The following is an 18695-nucleotide window of genomic DNA, read 5'->3' on the forward strand; positions in this document are numbered from 1 at the left end:
GAGTAATAGAAACGTAAGAACGTAATATACGGAAGTTGGGAAAACATAACATACAAGTTTCGAGTTGTTCAATACCACAATTAGCAGCTTGCAACAGACATACATGTAGGTACACTATTCTGCTGGACCTGTCTCTCAAAGGACTAGCGGGAGCACAGGTATTGTTCATCTGTTGATGTGTACTAACGATGAGAGCGAGTGCTACCTTCGCTACAAAGAGTTGGGTCTCTGTGTTTAGGGAAAATACATTCTACACAGTAACGCTCATCAACGCTATGTCGTACGCACACACGACCTTCCATGAATGGCGTACATACAGAAGCTATACTATCTGATCGAAAGTATCCAGACACATATTGTATTGTATGTATTGTATGTTCACCGGAGACCTAGAAACGACGGAGAGGCTCCGTCCCCACCGCAGTCGCAGTGATCCACAACCCCACGACGACTACCACAGTCCACTTCACCCCTCCACCGCCCCACACCGAACCCAGGGTTATTGTGAGGTTCGGCACCCGGTGGACCCCCCCAGGGAACGTCTCACATCAGACGAGTGTAACCCCTTTGTCTGCGTGGTAGAGTAATGGTGGTGTACGTGTACGTGGAGAACTTGTTTGCGCAGCAATAGCCGACATAGTGTAACTGAGGCGGAATAAGGGGAACCAGACCGCATTCGCCGAGGCAGATGGAAAACCGCCTAAAAACCATCTACAGACTGGCCGGTTCACCGGACCTCGACACAAATCCGCCGGGCGTATTCGTGCCGGGGACCAGGCGCTCCTTCCCACCCGAAAAGCCGTGCGTTCGGCCAACCGGGCGGGCTAGACACATATTAGTTGACGTTAATATGGGGTGCATCCACTAGTCGCCTTTATGACGGCTTTAAATCTGCTGGAAACACTTTCAATGAGGTGTGTGATTGTCTGTGGAGGAATGGCAGCCCATTCCTCCTTAAGAACTAAAACCAGGGAAGGAAGGCCGGCCGGAGTGGCCGAGCGGTTCTAGGCGCTTCAGTCTGGAACCGCACGACTGCTACGGTCACAGGTTCGAATCCTGCCTCGGGCATGGATGTGTGTGATGTCCTTAGGTTAGTTAGGTTTAAGTAGTTCTAAGTTCTAGGGGACTGATGACCTCAGATGTTTAGTCCCATAGTGCTCAGAGTCAAGGAAGATAGTGATGTTGGACGCGTGAGTCTGAAGCGAAGTCGCCGTTCTAACTCAGCCCAAACGTACTCCATTGGTTTCAGTTCCGAACTCTGGACAGGTTAGTCAACTACAGGAATGTTGTTGTCCACCATTGCCTCACAGATGCAGCTTTATGACAGAGTGCATTATCGTGCTGATATAAACAATCATCGTCTGCGAACCGATCCTCTACTGTATGCAGTAAACAATACTGTAAAATGTGTTGGTATCCTTTCGAATTTACCGTTCTCTTAAGCGTAATGAGTGGACCATAACCTAACCATCTCCTCCCTATTTCACTCATAACAATACACATGGTGGCAGTAACGTTGTCCAAACACTTCCATCGGATTGCCACAGGGTATAGCATGATTCGTCACTCCAGGCCCTTGTTTCCAGTCAGCCACTGCCCACTGGCTTCTCTCTCTATACCACCTCAAGCGTCACTTGACATTGGCCACAGAAACGTTTGGCTTACGAAGAGCTGCTCGGCTATTGTACCTCATTCTTATTAACGCCCTACACATAGTCACTGTGCTATCAGGCCAGCTGGTAGCACTTCTGAACTCACCAGTAGACTTTTGTACTGATTTCGTGTATATCTTACAACCACCTTCCGCAACACTCGTCGGTTACTGTGCATTATAACTTGGGGCTTGCCTGGTCTTCGTATAGCAGTGTTTGTTCCACCGCGTTTCCACTTAACAATCACATCACCAACAGTCAACTTGGGCAGTTTTAAAAGGGTTTAATCGAACGTGGTGGAGATGTCACTTTGATGACATCCAGTGACAGAGTCCACGTTCGAAGTCACTGAGCAGCCCTGACCGACCCACTCTGCGTCTCTACTGACAACACGATTCTCCTCGCCTCCTTTATACAGTGGCCTCTCGTGACGACTACTGGTCAATCCCGCATTACGTAGGGTGTTCGGATGCTCTTGATCAGATAGTGTACTTCAACACTGAAGACAGCCGCACCGTTCTATTTTCCAATAGACTACTTCCTAATAACAGAGTGTTGTGGTGTGAGAGCCAGCCTATCCAGATCTCTTGTCATAGAGGTACTGTAGGCAGCAGATGTGGTCCTTGTTGACAGATAAATGTACCCAGAACTCTTCCCTAATGCTGTTAAGATGGCAACCGTTCCTCATGCAAACCGTCGGCCTTGGCATGCGTTTTATGTTACTGTCGTTCACAATGTGGTCTCATCTACACTCATGCTCATAAATTAAGGATAATGCTGATACATGGTGAAACAACGCTCTGGTGGGCGGTTTGCTGGTTTAAATCACCTCGGGGTATGATCATGCGGTGCATTTGACCTGCGGTCGTCCACAGTGGCGCTGGCAAAAATCCACATACGCAGAGGTGTGTTGGTGCATATCAGAGTACGGTGCAGCCAGTAAGTGTGTAGACGCTTGCAGACGTGCTAATTGTGTGTTGAAAATGGCTCAAAGAACACATATTGATGAAGTTAAGAGGGGTAGAATCCTAGGACGACTGGAGGCTGGTCGAACACAGCAGGTCGTAGCATGGGTCCTCCGTGTGGCCACAAAGTGTGATCTCAAGATTATGGCAACGATTCCAGCAGACAATAAACGTGTCCAGGCGCTACAGTACGGGACGTCCACAGTGTACAACACCACAAGAAGACCGATATCTCACTATCAGTGCCCTCAGACGGCCACGGAGTACTGCAGGTAGCCTTGCTCGGTACCTTACCGCAGCCACAGAAGTCTCCAGATACACAGCCTACAGACGACTTAACAGACATGGTTTATTCTCCCGGAGAAGGCGCAGCCCACTGACCCGTGGTCACAGGAGAGCCCGTAAAGCCTGGTGTCAAGAACACAGTACATGGAACAGTGGTCCCAGGTTATGTTCACAGACGAGTCCAGGTATAGTCTGAACAGTGATTCTCGCCGGGTTTTCATCTGGTGTGAACCAGTAACCAGATACCAACATCTTAACGTCCTTGAAAGGGACCTGTATGGAGGTCGTGGTTTGATGATGTGGGGTGGGACTATGATTGGTGCACGTACACCCCTGCATGTCTTTGACAGAGGAACTGTAACAGGTCAGGTGCATCGGGACGTCATTTTGCACCACTATGTCCGCCTTTTCAGAGGTGCAGTGGATCCCAACTTTCTCCTGATGGATGATAACGCATGGCCCCACCGAGCTGTCACCGTGGAGGAGTAAAAAAAATGGTTCAAATGGCTCTGAGCACTATGGAACTTAACTTCTGAGGTCATCAGTCCCCTAGAACTTAGAACTACTTAAACCTAACTAACCTAAGGACATCACACACATCCATGCCCGAGGCAGGTTTCGAACCTGCGACCGTAGCGGTCGCGCGGTTCCAGACTGTGGTGCCTAGAACCGGTCGGCCACTCCGGCTGGCGTGGAGGAGTACCTTAAAACAGAAGATATCAGGCCAGTGGAGTGACCTGCATGTACTCCAGACCAAAACCCCATCGAGCACGTCTGGGATGCTCTCGGTCGACATATCGCTGCACGTCTTCAAACCCCTACGACACTTCAGGAGTTCCGACAGGCACTGGTGCAAAGATGGGAGGCTATACCCTAGCAGCTGCTCGACCACCTGATCCAGAGTATACCAACCCGCTGTGCGGCCTGTGTACGTGTGCATGGTGATCATATCCCATATTGATGTCGGGGTACATCCGCAGGAAACAGTGACGTTTTTTAGCACATGTGTTTCGGGACGGTTTTATGAACTTATCACCAATACCGTGGACTTACAGGTCTGTGTCGTGTGTGGTCCCTATGTGCCTATGCTATTAGCGCCAGTTTTGTGTAGTGCCACGTTGTGTGGCACCACATTCTGCAGTTATCCTTAATTTATGAGCATGAGTGTACATAGAAAACCATTTCATACCTACTGCTGAATAAAGGCCTCCTCTGAACTACTGCAGGCATTACAGTCTTCAGCTGCATACATCCATATTACTCCTGTATATTTTATAATGTCATCCGCACAGCTTGCACCAGGCTCTCGTCGAGGTTTTTTCTACCTAACCAGATTATGCAGTGGGAAGACATTTACTCGCATTCCGGAGGACGGGGTTCAAACCCAATTCGACCATCCAGATTTATGTTTTTTCGTGGTTCCCTTAAATTACGTAGTGGGAGAGCTGGGATTTTTTTCCGCATCCTTCCCCATTCTGAGCTTATTCTCGATCGCTAATGACTTCGTCGTCGTCCACTTGACGTTAAATGTAATCTCACAGTTAGTATCTATCTCCCCGACCTCAGAAATGTTCTGCGACTTATTTACGATGTGATTTTGTTTTATAAAAAGTGCTAGTGTCTCAATACTGTCTTGCACTCTCTCTCTTCTGTCGTAACCGTCTCAGGGAACGGATGTAATTAAAGGTTGTCTCTTTCGATGGTAAATTAGATAAGCTGAACTGGAATGATATGAATATTTACATTATTCATTTGTATTATTTAATTTACTCCTTGTCTTCATTTAATAATTTTTATGATGATGCATTGGATCGGCCGTCATTGTCGCAGCCTTAAGTGCTCACAGCACGTTCCATAAAACAAACCTATCTTCATATAATTGCATGAGGGCGAAATCCGATGCCAATTCATAGGCATCATTTTATTGCAGAGTTTATTCTGACGCACAAAACTGATTAATCATCTTTCCACAGTCACGCATCATCGTGTTAAAGATAGGCCTTCCAGGCTTCTTAAATTTTCGTCGTTCATCTCATCACTGTAATCGCCCTTTCTCTCTTCCGACTTCTATTTTTACTTCAAATGTTAACAGCTTATTAAGAGCGTATATACAAACCCTAATCTTCCTCTCAGTTCTTCTGCTTTTCTTACTGCAGCAAAGAACTTCCTTGGCCCATCTACCAGTCATTTGTCTGGCTAAATGTCCAACGTATCTCCATTCATTTTCTTTGGCATCAATTCTATGCCTCACTCGAGTCTTCACCCCGATCCGTTTGATTTGACGCTTTGGACCTTAATTTTCACCTAAGATTAAGATTTTTGTTCATATTTTTTAACCTTCGTCGAAACCACCATTGTAAGACGTGTACAGACGTGTTCAAATTATTAGACTAAAAACATTTTTTCCAGAACTTTACATTTATTGCACGTTTACATCCTCATACGGATTATATTTGTACATTCAATACTTTGTATGCATGGCTTTGTTCTTAATCAACATTTTATTCTGTTTGGCATAGTTTTTATTAACTTTTCACATGATATTTTAATATCATTGTTATGGTAACATATTTCCTCTAGTTTCTCCATGAGATCTTGTTTGGTAGTTATTGTAAATTTCCTTATCCTTTGTTTCACAATAGCCCATAAATTTTCAATTGGGTTCATATCAGGGCTATTCCCTGGCCAGGGCAACACTTTCAGTTGCTTGTCTTCCAAGTACTTGGAAACACTTTTGCATTTCTGGCAAGGTGCCCCATCATGCATAAAAATGTCATCTTTATTAGGAAACCACTCATTTATTTGGGAGAAAAGTTCCTTTTCAAAGATTTCTTTGTATTGTTCTTGCCTCACTGTCTCTTCAACAATGTGTAATCTGCCAGGATCGTTCACAGACTTCACACTCCAGACCGTAACGGAAGTTGCATGCTTCACGCATTGCTGCACACACTCAGATTTGAACTGTTCTCCAGTTTTGCGACGAACATACTGGCTGCTTCCTTTCATCACAGTGAATACAGATTCATCATTGATACATACCCGACATGTGTACAGAATTACAAGTTAGAAAAGTTGGGAATAGTAGCATAGGAGACCTCAACAGTCGCAAAATTGAAATGTCTATTTCTTCAGTATCAATAAAACATCACAATTTCAAGCCAAAACTCCTAACTTTAGATATCTGAGCCACTTAATTTACCATATCGTTTCATATACCTTAGCCCAGTCCTCACTTGTCCGCTCCTGAAGTTTTTTAGTCAACTGTAATCTTTTGGTATTCATGGCAGGTATGATTTTCTGTTTTTTCCTTGGACAACCTGCCTTTAAACCACACTTAAACAGCCTCCTCCTCACTGTCACAGTTCAAACGTTAACAACCTAACCTTTCAGCTGATGGCTCATGTCTGTAGAAGTAAGTTTACAGTTCATTGTTACCATGTTTGTAAGTTTTCGCATCGTTTTAGGACTAATTTTACTTTTATGTCCACATTTTCCTTTCCAGTTTGGCTTGTATTCACCACCTTCCTGCACTGAAAGCTTGATTCTGCTGACAGTTTTCTGAGATATTCTCATTCTTTCAGCAATTCCTTGCTGTGTATAACGATTTTCAGCAAGAAGTACTATCAGACCTGAAACTTTCCGAGGTGAAACATCTTTTGTCTTCCCCATAACCTCACTTTCTTTCGAAACGCCAAGATTTATTCCTATAGCTAAAAACATGCAAGTTTACAAGCTATATAATGTCTTGTTAATGTAGCAAGAATTGATAGAATAAATAACAAGCTGAAGCACACCACTGAAACATAAAACATTACTGTAAACACAGTTTCAAGGCATGTACACAGACAACTAACACCAACACGATTTGGAGGGAAACTGAGAAACGTTACCAACTGTGAAAAATTCAGTGATCTGTGAGTTTTTTTGGAAGGGAAATTTCGTGGCATCAATGAAACCATTAAAACAAATCAATTTTTACACTTTCCTCTTCTGTTTTACACCAGAAAACTTGAGAGTATCAAAAATAATCGTTTCGTCTATTAATCTGAACATGTCTGTAACAATCTAATTATAGAACATAGGGCCAGTGTCTGACATCTAAAGAGCGACAGCATCATTGTTCAAAAATGCTTTCATAATGAAAAACTTTCATCCCATATTTCACGTCCATAAGAGTTAAATTTCCAGAAACAATAAAATAGATATTTTTTTATTTCCAACTGAGAAGCCAAATAATATTTTTTATAGATTTACCTTTCAAAAAGCTTTCATAATGAAACAGTTTCATACAACTTTTCATTCGCTATTTCATTCCCATAGGATTTTGAATTTCTAAAACCATCAAAGCACATTTTTTTTAACTGTAACCAATAGGCCAAATACCAGTGCTTTAGTAGTTATTTCACAATTATTTACTTTAAAAAAAATTTCACGCAATATTTTCCCACCTTATTGGAAGAATTTCCAAAAATGCTTAAACAAATATTTTTGTATGTCTGACTGGGAAACCAGATACCAATGTTTGCAGTTCTAACTTCAAAATTGCCTTAATAGCGACATATTTTCGAAAAACCTTTCACACCTAATTTCATCTCTTTAGGGCTGTAACATCCGTTCTGAAACGATGCCTGCAGTATAAGATGAACACCCTCTCCAAATTTCAAGTTTCTTTCCTTAGCTATTTGGGCAGGGCGATTATGAGTCAGTCTGTCAGTCAGGACATTGCCTTTTTATGTAGATTTTGTAGCGTGATGTATTCTACACCTACATCTACTTGATTACTCTGCTATTCACAATAAAGTGCCTGGCAGAGGGTTCAATGAACCACCTTCAAGCTGTCTCTCTACCGTTCCACTCTCGAATGGCACGCGGGAAAAACGAGCACTTAAATTTTTCTGTGCGAGCCCTGATTTCTCTTATTTTATCGTGATGATCATTTGTCCCTATGTAGGTGGGTGGCAACAGGAGAAAACTGGTGATTGAAATTTCATGAGAAGATACCGTCGCAACGAAAAACGCCTTTGTGTTAATGATTGCCACTCCAATTCACGTATCATGTCTGTGACACTGTCTCCCCTATTTCGCGATAATACAAAACGAGCTGCCCTTCTTTGTACTTTTTCGATGTCATTCGTCAGTCCCACCTGATGCGGATACCACACCGCACAGCAATACTCCAGAATAGGGCGGACAAGCGTGGTGTAAGCAGTCTCTTTAGTAGACCTGTTGCACCTTCTAAGTTTTCTGCCTATGAATCACAGTCTTTGGTTTGCTCTACCCACAATATTAATTACAGTACAAATTCAAGGATACAGGAGAATTAACTTTTGGTTTCTGAATAATTACAGATATACTATATTGACATGCTGACGTGGGAAAAGAAATAAAAATCTGATATCGACCTTTATAAGTCTTGTTCTTTGTGGATGTCCAAAAAACAGTTCCTTTTCTTCTCTATGCGCAGATGAAGGTAATACTTCTCGCAGACAATTGAGTGACTTCCCTTGCAAATGAGTATTCTGGATCTGCTTCTCTTCTCAGACACGTTATGTCGAACATTGTTCTGGCGAACAACTTGGACCTGAAAGATATAGAAAAATCTAGAGATTGATATCTTTTGAAAACAACTAACACAGAAATAGTTCTAAGTAACATTGTGGTACTAACATCACTCTCTGGATCTGCTCCCGGCCACTCCAGTGGATAAACTTCTCTACTTGCAATAAAACGGTGTAGAATTAATTTTCTATAAAAACAGCAGATTACTTGCAAATGTCTAGGTCCATCTAGCTCCTCGCAGGCCTACAGTACAATCCCGTACAGTGGCAGTAGATGCGGAACACCACCATGTCCGCGTCGTCGTGGTGTGGATAAACTCTAACGTGGCTGTTGACACGAGCGTTTGCCGCTAGGAGCTGTGCGGTGGCTGCTTGTTTGGCGGCAATTACCGTTCAGTAAATGTGCCGCATTAATACCTATTCACAAGAGGCGTCAACGGAGCGGCAGGCGACGTTACCGTCAAACGTCGGTTTGTTCACACTAGACGAAACGACAACACGTCACTTCGCTTAGCCCAGTGAAAGTCACGTTATGAGATACAATCGGTGATACGAGAAGTCCTAATACAGCGTCAGAATTAAGGAACAAGCAATGATAAAGTTTATTAGCCGGTCAAGTAACTTTCATAACGGATGATCTTGATAAAGTTGCATGAAGAACTGTTGAAAAATGGAACAACGAGAAAAGTGTCGTCCAGACATTTCGAAACATTGACATTTATTTGCTAGCTAAAATATGTACTTACAAACACACCAATCAAGATTCGTAAGGCAACACATAGGGCCCACTTACCTTAGTGATTGAGTTTTTCTTTTCTTTCGAAGTAGCAGATAACTTTATAAAGCTGTATTTTTTTCCCTTCTGTAGAACTGAGATTTCCACCCTTATAGGTAACTTAATGAAAATTGCTTCATCAGTTTGTTTTTATTTGTATACAATGCATGCTTTTTCTCTGTCCAGATATTGTAAAATACAGATTGTTTTTCGTTGCTATCTGGCTTCTCTGGTGTAAGAACACTCTCGCAGAAAGACGTCCAAGTCGTCATGGTACATTTACGACGTGCCACGAAAACAAAAAGAAGCAATGAAATGAAAACGAAGAAGACGTATAAGCACAAAATCCGCTACTATAACATTAGTGAGCGTGGTGAAAACAGGTTTATTTTCGATAGCAGCTGACGTCAACAACTAAACATTCTTCCAGAGAGACCTTGACTCTGATGTCTTATCCTGTGTCGTTCCATTGATGGATGGCCTGTGCGAAGCCGCCATTGGAAATGCATTGTTCGATGTTTTGACGTTCCGACGTTTAAACGTCCGTGTACGAAATGAGCTTTGCAAATGTAAATGGTAGGAAAGCTCAACGTGAAATACTTCTTCTCTACAATAAATTCTCTTTAATACCTAATAAATTTTTGGCGTTCTGTCTCTTCTTGAATTCGCCAGAATCGTTATTTCTCCTTAACATAGATAAAAGAGAACTTCAAAGAAACACATTATTTTTGTTTTTACTACAAATATTCCGCAAATTAATACGTCAAAACAGTTTCGATTCGCTTTTATGGAAAAATGTAAATAGATATTCTTTTGTTTCCAGCTTCGTATAATTTCAAACCATTCATTTAGGGCAGGGGTGTACAAACTTCCTAGTGTCGCTCACTGCTACTGCTTAAACGCAATAAAAATTTTAAAAAAAATAAGTTGTTCACATCTTATGACTCAAAAATTGCGCGAAATTGTCATTCGTCAAGCATGGCTCAAACGAACTTAAGTTCTTCATGTATTCGCCCTCTCCTTTCCGAAGGAAATGAAAGATGATAAAAAAAATTTAACACAGCGAACAGTCAGGGACGGGCCGCCATTAGATCAAAAACGCGACGCACTCGACCCGTGGTCCGCGGTCTATTCTGCCCTCATTTATTACATATTTGTTTTGCTTCGTCTTGAAATGCGCTAAATGAATTTTCAGTTTTGTTAAATAAGTAAATTGCTTAAGAGAATAAAACTGTTCAACTCGAAAATTATTTTTGTGAACTAACTCGACTTGACAAACTGCCTATTGGCTTCTGTCTCGGGTTCTTCGGCCGACGTTCATCTAATGATTTTTCTGACGTTTCGCCAGCACGAGTGGCTGGCATTGTCAAAGCTTCACCCTCCATTGCCGGTGGTGAACTGGAGGCGAGCTCGCGGCCGCAGGCTATATGTACCTGGCGCGCCAACGTCCGAGGGCTTCTCCACGGTCATTTCCGGTGCGGTTCTCCTCTTGCTACCTGCGACGGTCGTTCGCTGCAGTACGGGAAGCCAGGATCCGTTTACCTTAAGGCTTTCCTCTTTCTTGTTGAAACTGTTCGCGTGTTTTTGGATTTCTACAGCTTCTCTGAACAAGCGCGTGTGATAGTGCTTCTCTACAGCCAGAACTTCCGTGTCGGCGAATTTTATTACGTGGTCGGTCTCATTCAGTGCGTGCTCTGCCACGGCCGATTTCTCCACCTGCCCCAACCTGCAATGTCGCTTATGCTCTTTGATCCTGGTGTTAATGGATCGTCCAGTCATTCCGACATAAACTTTTCCGCATGTGCAAGGTATACGGTATATTCCCGACATTGCAAGTGGGTCTCTTTTCTCCTTCGCCGATCTAAGACACTCTTTGATCTTCCTTGTCAGTTTGAAAATCGTCTTTACGCCGTGTTTGCGCAATATACGGCCGATTCTGTCCGTCACTCTGGGAATGTATGGCAGAAAGGCCGTACCCGACATTTCTTTTTCTGGTTCCTTACTTCGCCGAGTGTTTGGCTCTGTTACACTTCTAATGTAATTTGTGGAGTACCCATTGCTCCTCAGAACAGTTTCCAGGTGTTGCATTTCTCGTTTGAGGTGTTGCGGCTCACATATTCGTCCTGCTCTCGTTACGAGCGTACTAATCATGCCTCTTTTCTGGCTCGGGTGGTGGTTTGACAGTTTGTGCAGGTATCGGTCCGTGTGTGTCGGTTTTCGATACACGCTGTGTCCCAGGTTTTCGCCGTCCCTTGTGACCAGCACATCTAGAAATGGCAGTTTCTTGTTCTTTTCTACTTCCATGGTAAATGTTATGTTGGCATGGAGGCTGTTCAAGTGTCTCAGGAATTCACCGAGCTGTTCTTCACCATGGCTCCACACCACGAAAGTATCATCGACGTACCTGTACCACACCTTAGGTTTGCAAGTCGCCGAGTCCAGTGCCTGTGCTTCGAATTGTTCCATGAAGAAGTTGGCCACCACTGGACTGAGAGGACTACCCATGGCGACGCCTTCCAGCTGTTCGTAGAAATCGCCATTCCACGTGAAATAGCTCGTGGTGAGACATGCATGGAAGAGCTTTTTGATGTCTTGCGGGAACATGGAACCGATGTGCTCCAGAGCGTCGCTGAGTGGCACTTTCGTAAATAACGAAACAACATCAAAACTGACCAGGATGTCGTTTGGCGCAAGTTTCAGTTTCTTCAGCTTCTCAATGAAATGTCCTGAGTCCTTAATGTATGTGTCGGTCTTTCCCTCGTGTGGCTGGAGCAGAGAGGCCAAGTGTTTCGCCAGTTTATACGCTGGTGAGCCAGGAGCGCTAACGATCGGTCTCAGTGGAACGTTGTTCTTATGGATCTTGGGTAATCCATACAGCCGAGGTGGTAGGGCTTCTGTGTTGCGCAGGTTTCTCTGTATGTCCGCCGGCAGAGAAGACGCCTTGATTAATCGATTCGTATTCCGAGTGATACGCTGCGTCGGATCTGCGCTTAGTTTTCGGTACGTCGTCGGATCTAATAGGTCTCGGATCTTTTGCTCATAATCTTCGGTCTTCATTACGACGGTCGCATTCCCCTTATCGGCAGGCAGTACCAATATACTCTTGTCGGCGTTGAGATTCTTAATGGCTTGTACCTCTTCTTTCTTCAGGTTGCAAGCTGGTGGTTTTGCTCGGCGCAGTATCCTGGCTGTTTCAGTGCGTATTTCCTCTGCCCTTTCACAAGGAAGGGTCCGAATGGCTGCTTCGGTGTTGGCAATGATGTCCTCCATAGGTATAGTTCTCGGGATGATAGCGAAATTCCCTCCTTTTTGAAGAACAGACACTTCCTCTTCGGTTAATTGTCGTTCAGTGAGGTTGACCACTGTGTGTGACATGTCGGGAATCGCCTTGTCGGTCTGCTTCCGGCATCTTTCAAACTTTTTCTTTTGCCGTTCGGTGCAGCGCTCAAGTTCGTTCTGCATGCTCCTGTGAGTGATGCTGTCGATCTTGTCCCAGTCGTCTCGATGCATTCTGCTACTTAGTTGATAGAAAATGTCCAGAAGTTCCTGATCCGTTCTTGCCAAGTCTCTCCGTGTTGTATGTATTCGCTCACGAAGAAAAGCTCGTTCCATTCTGTCGTAGATACGATGTGCTTGGGCGGTGGTGAATAGGCGCTTGCATCTCAAGAACTTCGGTGTAGCACATTCATCTCGGCACCGTGACAGAAAGGCGAGAGAGGACACCAGTCGCGCTTTCTTCTTCCGTCGTTGGTCAAGGCGTCGGTACAATCTGCAAATCTCCTCCCCGTAGAGGCGTAATACAAAATTGTTAAGGCTTTCGTGGCCACTTGTTGACAAACTGCCTATTGGCTTCTGTCTCGGGTTCTTCGGCCGACGTTCATCTAATGATTTTTCTGACGTTTCGCCAGCACGAGTGGCTGGCATTGTCAAAGCTTCACCCTCCATTGCCGGTGGTGAACTGGAGGCGAGCTCGCGGCCGCAGACTATATGTACCTGGCGCGCCAACGTCCGAGGGCTTCTCCACGGTCATTTCCGGTGCGGTTCTCCTCTTGCTACCTGCGACGGTCGTTCGCTGCAGTACGGGAAGCCAGGATCCGTTTACCTTAAGGCTTTCCTCTTTCTTGTTGAAACTGTTCGCGTGTTTTTGGATTTCTACAGCTTCTCTGAACAAGCGCGTGTGATAGTGCTTCTCTACAGCCAGAACTTCCGTGTCGGCGAATTTTATTACGTGGTCGGTCTCATTCAGTGCGTGCTCTGCCACGGCCGATTTCTCCACCTGCCCCAACCTGCAATGTCGCTTATGCTCTTTGATCCTGGTGTTAATGGATCGTCCAGTCATTCCGACATAAACTTTTCCGCATGTGCAAGGTATACGGTATATTCCCGACATTGCAAGTGGGTCTCTTTTCTCCTTCGCCGATCTAAGACACTCTTTGATCTTCCTTGTCAGTTTGAAAATCGTCTTTACGCCGTGTTTGCGCAATATACGGCCGATTCTGTCCGTCACTCTGGGAATGTATGGCAGAAAGGCCGTACCCGACATTTCTTTTTCTGGTTCCTTACTTCGCTCAAGACGTGAAACTAATCCTTGGGAAGATACTTTCTATTTGTATTAATAGCAAACGTTTTTATTTTTACGGCGTGTCGCAATGTAGCAACACTAGTAGTTTGCTGGTGTTTGTTGTACAGCTTTCTGGAGAATTTGTTCGTGTATTCGGCGATGATGCAAATAACCACAGAGGATGCAATATCTAAAGAAGTCGCTAACTGATCTCTATATACCGCCCGGAATCCGTTTGTGTGCAAGTATGGCGGTCTTGATGAAAAGTGGTCCCTTGAGTGCAGGTCCTGACTGCATCCATTGTGCATCAGTCCGCACTATCTATGAGACGCCGTAGAATATCGCAATGGCGAAGTTGTGTTTCACCAAATAAAACAACTACGTACCTTGTAAATATTAATCAGACTGTAATCTGAAAGGAGCATTACACTTTACGAAACAGATCGACTACCAGTACATTATGACACTGATATCGTCGTAATAATTCATACAACTTTAGTTGTGTTGGAAATTCAGCAGTGGCGGCTGCCAACTATGTATGTATGTAAAAGATCATGAGCGCAGTACATCGTACTCGAAAGATTACACATACGAAATGAAATAATTTAATTATGTTAACGCCATATGCATACAATGTACCTCTGTGGTTAAAGTTGGCCCGCTCACGGAATGACGCTGCCTTCCAAAGAGTGCAGAGCTCTCTCGCAGCTGAATCTATTACATTCCTAGTACATGTTGTGTAAATACGTAATTTTAATTGCACGTCATTCGTAACAAAACTGAATGTTCTTCTACACGATTATTTACATCATTTCATAGAGTGGGCTTACCATGGACAAAAATTATTTCACATTTATTGTTACAATAAAATGTTGGGCTAGATCCAAAGATCTCGGGTTCAATCTCGTAGGATTTTTATCTGTCATTCACCATTTTTCACCTCCGATGTTGTGGTCTTCAGTCCAGAGACTCGTTTGATGCAGCTCTCCATGCTACTCTATCCTGTGCAAGCTTCCTCATCTCCAAGTACCTACTGTAACCCACATCCCTTTGGATCTATTTAGTGTATTGATCTCTCGATCTCCCTCCATGATTTTTACCCTCCACGCTGCACTCCAATACTAAATTGATGATCCTTTGATGCCTCAGAACGTGTCCTACTACACGATCCCTTCTTCTAGTCATGTTGTGCCACAAACTCCTCCTCTCCAATTCTGTTCAGCACCTACTCATTAGTTATGTGATCTACCCATCTAATCTTCAGCATTCTTCTGTAGCACATTTCGAAAGCTTCTGTTATCTTGTCCAAACTATTTATCGTCCATGTTTCACTTCCATACATGGTTACACTCTATACAAATACTTTCAGAAACGACTTCCTGACACTTAAAACTACACTCGATGTTAACAAATTTCTCTTCTTCAGAAACGCTCTCCTTTCCATTGCCAGTCTTCATTTTATATCCTCTCTACTTCGACTATCATCAATTATTTTGCTCCCCAAATAGCAAAACTCATCTACTACTTTAAGTGTCTCATTTCCTAAGCTAATTTCCTCAGCATCACCCGATTTAATTCGACTACGTTCCGTTATCCTCCTTTTGCTTTTATTAATGTTCATCTTATATCCTCCTTTCAAGATACTGTCCATTCCCTCAACTGCTCTTCCACCTATAATAATGCTTTTTAATGTGCAAAATGCCGGGTTGCGCAGTGGTTCATAGTCCAAGATAATCTGTGGATCTTCCTGATTGTGTAAGTCATTTCAAGGCAGCAGCATACCACCTCGAATAAGACCATGCCTAGTATAGTACCGCCGGATTGATGACCGTTTTACATTTTGACCTGCTTTTACAATAAAAATCATAGGATACCTTGACAGCCCAGGCGCCGTCTTCTCGCGGTCGCTGGCTATCAGTTAAAAGCGGTCCTGTGCTAGGAAGGTCAATGTCAAGTGAAAACGACGATACCGCGTACGCATGATTTTCGTTAACTCCACATAAAACAAATGATATGCATCTGCATTAACGGCAACAATTCCAACGTTTTTACCATAATGCGTACTACCAAGGGGGGAGGGGAAACCTTATGCTTGCCACAAAGAAATAAAAATTTGTTAACAGCATCCTTCTTAAATAGTTACTGATGTATAAGTAGCGTCCAGAACCTGAAAACATGTTTTAGCACAATCTTAGCAGTGCCAACGAATTTTCCGTTAAGTGTACACAGAGAAGAGGTGTACTTTATGACCACCACAAAAAAAAAAAAAAAATACAGATTTCATGAGTTTCATTCACACATACTTTTTAAATATACACTGATGTGTAAAAAGGGTCCTACACTTGAAAATATTAATATATGTTGCGAAAAGTCACATTTACTATTAAGACTCAAATTTTTTGATTACGTTTTACTGAAAAATTCAAAACAATTACGGAATATGGTATAAGAAATCATTAAAAACAATAAGTATTACTTTAATATTAAGATACAAAGTAAGTGACTAGATTACAATATTTTCAAAACGGTGGTATGAAGTACCCTAACTCCCCCCTCCCCTTCCTGCTTGGTATTTCGAGGTTAATGCATTAAATACACTAGAATATTAACATTTGAATATTTACCTGTCGTGAATCGGGCGGAAAATACTGTAGTGTTACCACCAGAAATTTGTAACACTTACATTATTCACAAAGGCTCACTGTGGTGCATTCATAATAGTAATAAATCCCAGTTCCATTGAAATCAAAAGGTACTACCTCACATTTCACACCTACTGACAGCGCAATAGAATTGAATTTCAATTGTGCTAGTATGTGGGCGTCCCAAAACTCTGTTCCACATTAAACGCTTTCAGATACGCAATAACCATGTCATGGGACTGGCACTTGGAGTACAAGACCGAAGTCCACTTGGTAGTGGAGAAAAGGAAGTTCATCTTGTTGTGTCCTTGACGTCAGCACGCAGAAGGACAAGAAAAAAAAGTTTGCGCTGCAGGTTTTCCTCGAACGTTGCGTCACTTGGTGTCGTTACGACTTTTAAACACTTTCCTCAGCCTCTGGAGCCGTTTCTAGAAATCGCAGTCTATTTATTCGCACATCAGCGTAAGCTGCAATCTGCACGACAGTATTGCTGTTAGTGCTGGTGAAGGCTTCGCTACAAGGGCGTGTCTAGGGCCCAAGGATTGCGATTTGGATAGAAATGTTGAAATTGTATTCAAACTCGAACCACTTATTTTTAATAAATCTGAAGCCAGAACACTCATGTATTCCACTTTGTCGCATAACGTCCTTCTGACATAAAATGGGTTTCAAAATGGAATGATCAGCTTCTTTGATTTCTATGTACGATGCGAACTGAAGAAGGAATCTAAGAAAAAAAGAACTTCGACCTTCTCTACGCAAGTCCTGTTTCTATTATATGTTCAATATTTACGAAGAGGATTCAGGCTTGATATTCCCTCTCCTCCACAGTCTCTACTATTTTAATGTCGTCACGCTGTTAAATTTTACCGAAAGATATTTCGCGTTTCATGCTGCCTAGCTCATAAGTAATGTAGTTGCAAGAGAAACGTATGAGATCTGCTGACAACGACCATAAATTTCCGTTGCTGTAGAGGCCACTGTGCCGTTACATCATTAGTGACCGCATTTGTAGAGCGAGAAGATAGGATGATGTTTGTTCCTGATACGAGCGACAAGAAAAGTACCTGAGCGGCCAGTAGCAGATGTTCATCTTTGAAAGACATATGTGGAGGATCTAGGGCACAAATTCAGAAGTATTCTTGTCATGTAATAGGTATGTTCATGCCATGGAAGACAATTAAAGATGGGAAAATTCCACCTCAGTTATGTGACGTTACTAGAAAGCTATTGCGAAATCTGGTAACTTCATGGTGGATACATATAAAGCCATATTCTGCCTGATAAAAGAAGAAAATGCTGTGGAATCCAAAATAAATCTAAATTCAACTACTCTAGGTGCTTTCAACGAATTTGGAGTTAAAATTTACCTGCTGAGTTGTCAAAATTCCCCGAGAAACTTTGGTCCTAAATAATATATTCAGTACAGATGCTCGTTAAGTATAATGGTAGCGAAACAGAAGAATGCCTTAATGGTTCAGAGATCACTGTACCGAAGAAGACCAGATTATAGTCTTTATTTACGACCGTCGCGCAAAGTCAGAAGGAAAAGGTAAAAAATAAGAAGGAACGTGAAAAAAATAGAGATGCTCGATAGAGGAAAAAGAACTGTACAGGGCAGACTACCCATTTCAGTCTTTTGACTGTGGGTCTAGCGTGCTGAAGAGGTTACCCTGAAAAAACGGAGCGTCCCACGTCCACTTGTTGAAAAAAACGCGGAAGTCGTACTATTCTTTGCGAACAATCTGAACCCAGACCTGCGAAACTGCAGAGTGATCTCACTGTCGTCGGTATGTTGTCGAATAATCTTCTATCCGTTCATTATTTTTGGGAGATTGAACGACTCTGTAGGAAAAAAATACAAATTTCACACAAACCGATCGCTTAAAAGCCAGCTTTGCTCGTTCTAGAAATTCACAGGCCTGAGAAGGCCTCATTAAGTAGCAGCGATGGGGTTTATGCCACGTTTGGGTTTCGGAAAGCTATCAGCACAAATTTGCAATTTTCTGTCTAATTCTATCACCATATGGATCGTCGGAAAAAGACTGTATTGTACCTTAACAGGATTAAAAAATATATTCATTACAGTTAACATTAATCGCGTATAAACATACTACATTGAAGAGACAAAGAAATTGGTACACCTGCCTAATATCGTGTAGCGCCCCTTTGAGCACGCAGAAGTGCCGCAATGTCTGAAGTACTACTGGAGGGAACGGACACCATGAATCCTGCAGGGCTGTCCATAAAGCCGTAA

Source organism: Schistocerca cancellata, chromosome 1 (assembly GCF_023864275.1).
Source record: "Schistocerca cancellata isolate TAMUIC-IGC-003103 chromosome 1, iqSchCanc2.1, whole genome shotgun sequence".
Classification (NCBI taxonomy): domain Eukaryota; kingdom Metazoa; phylum Arthropoda; class Insecta; order Orthoptera; family Acrididae; genus Schistocerca; species Schistocerca cancellata.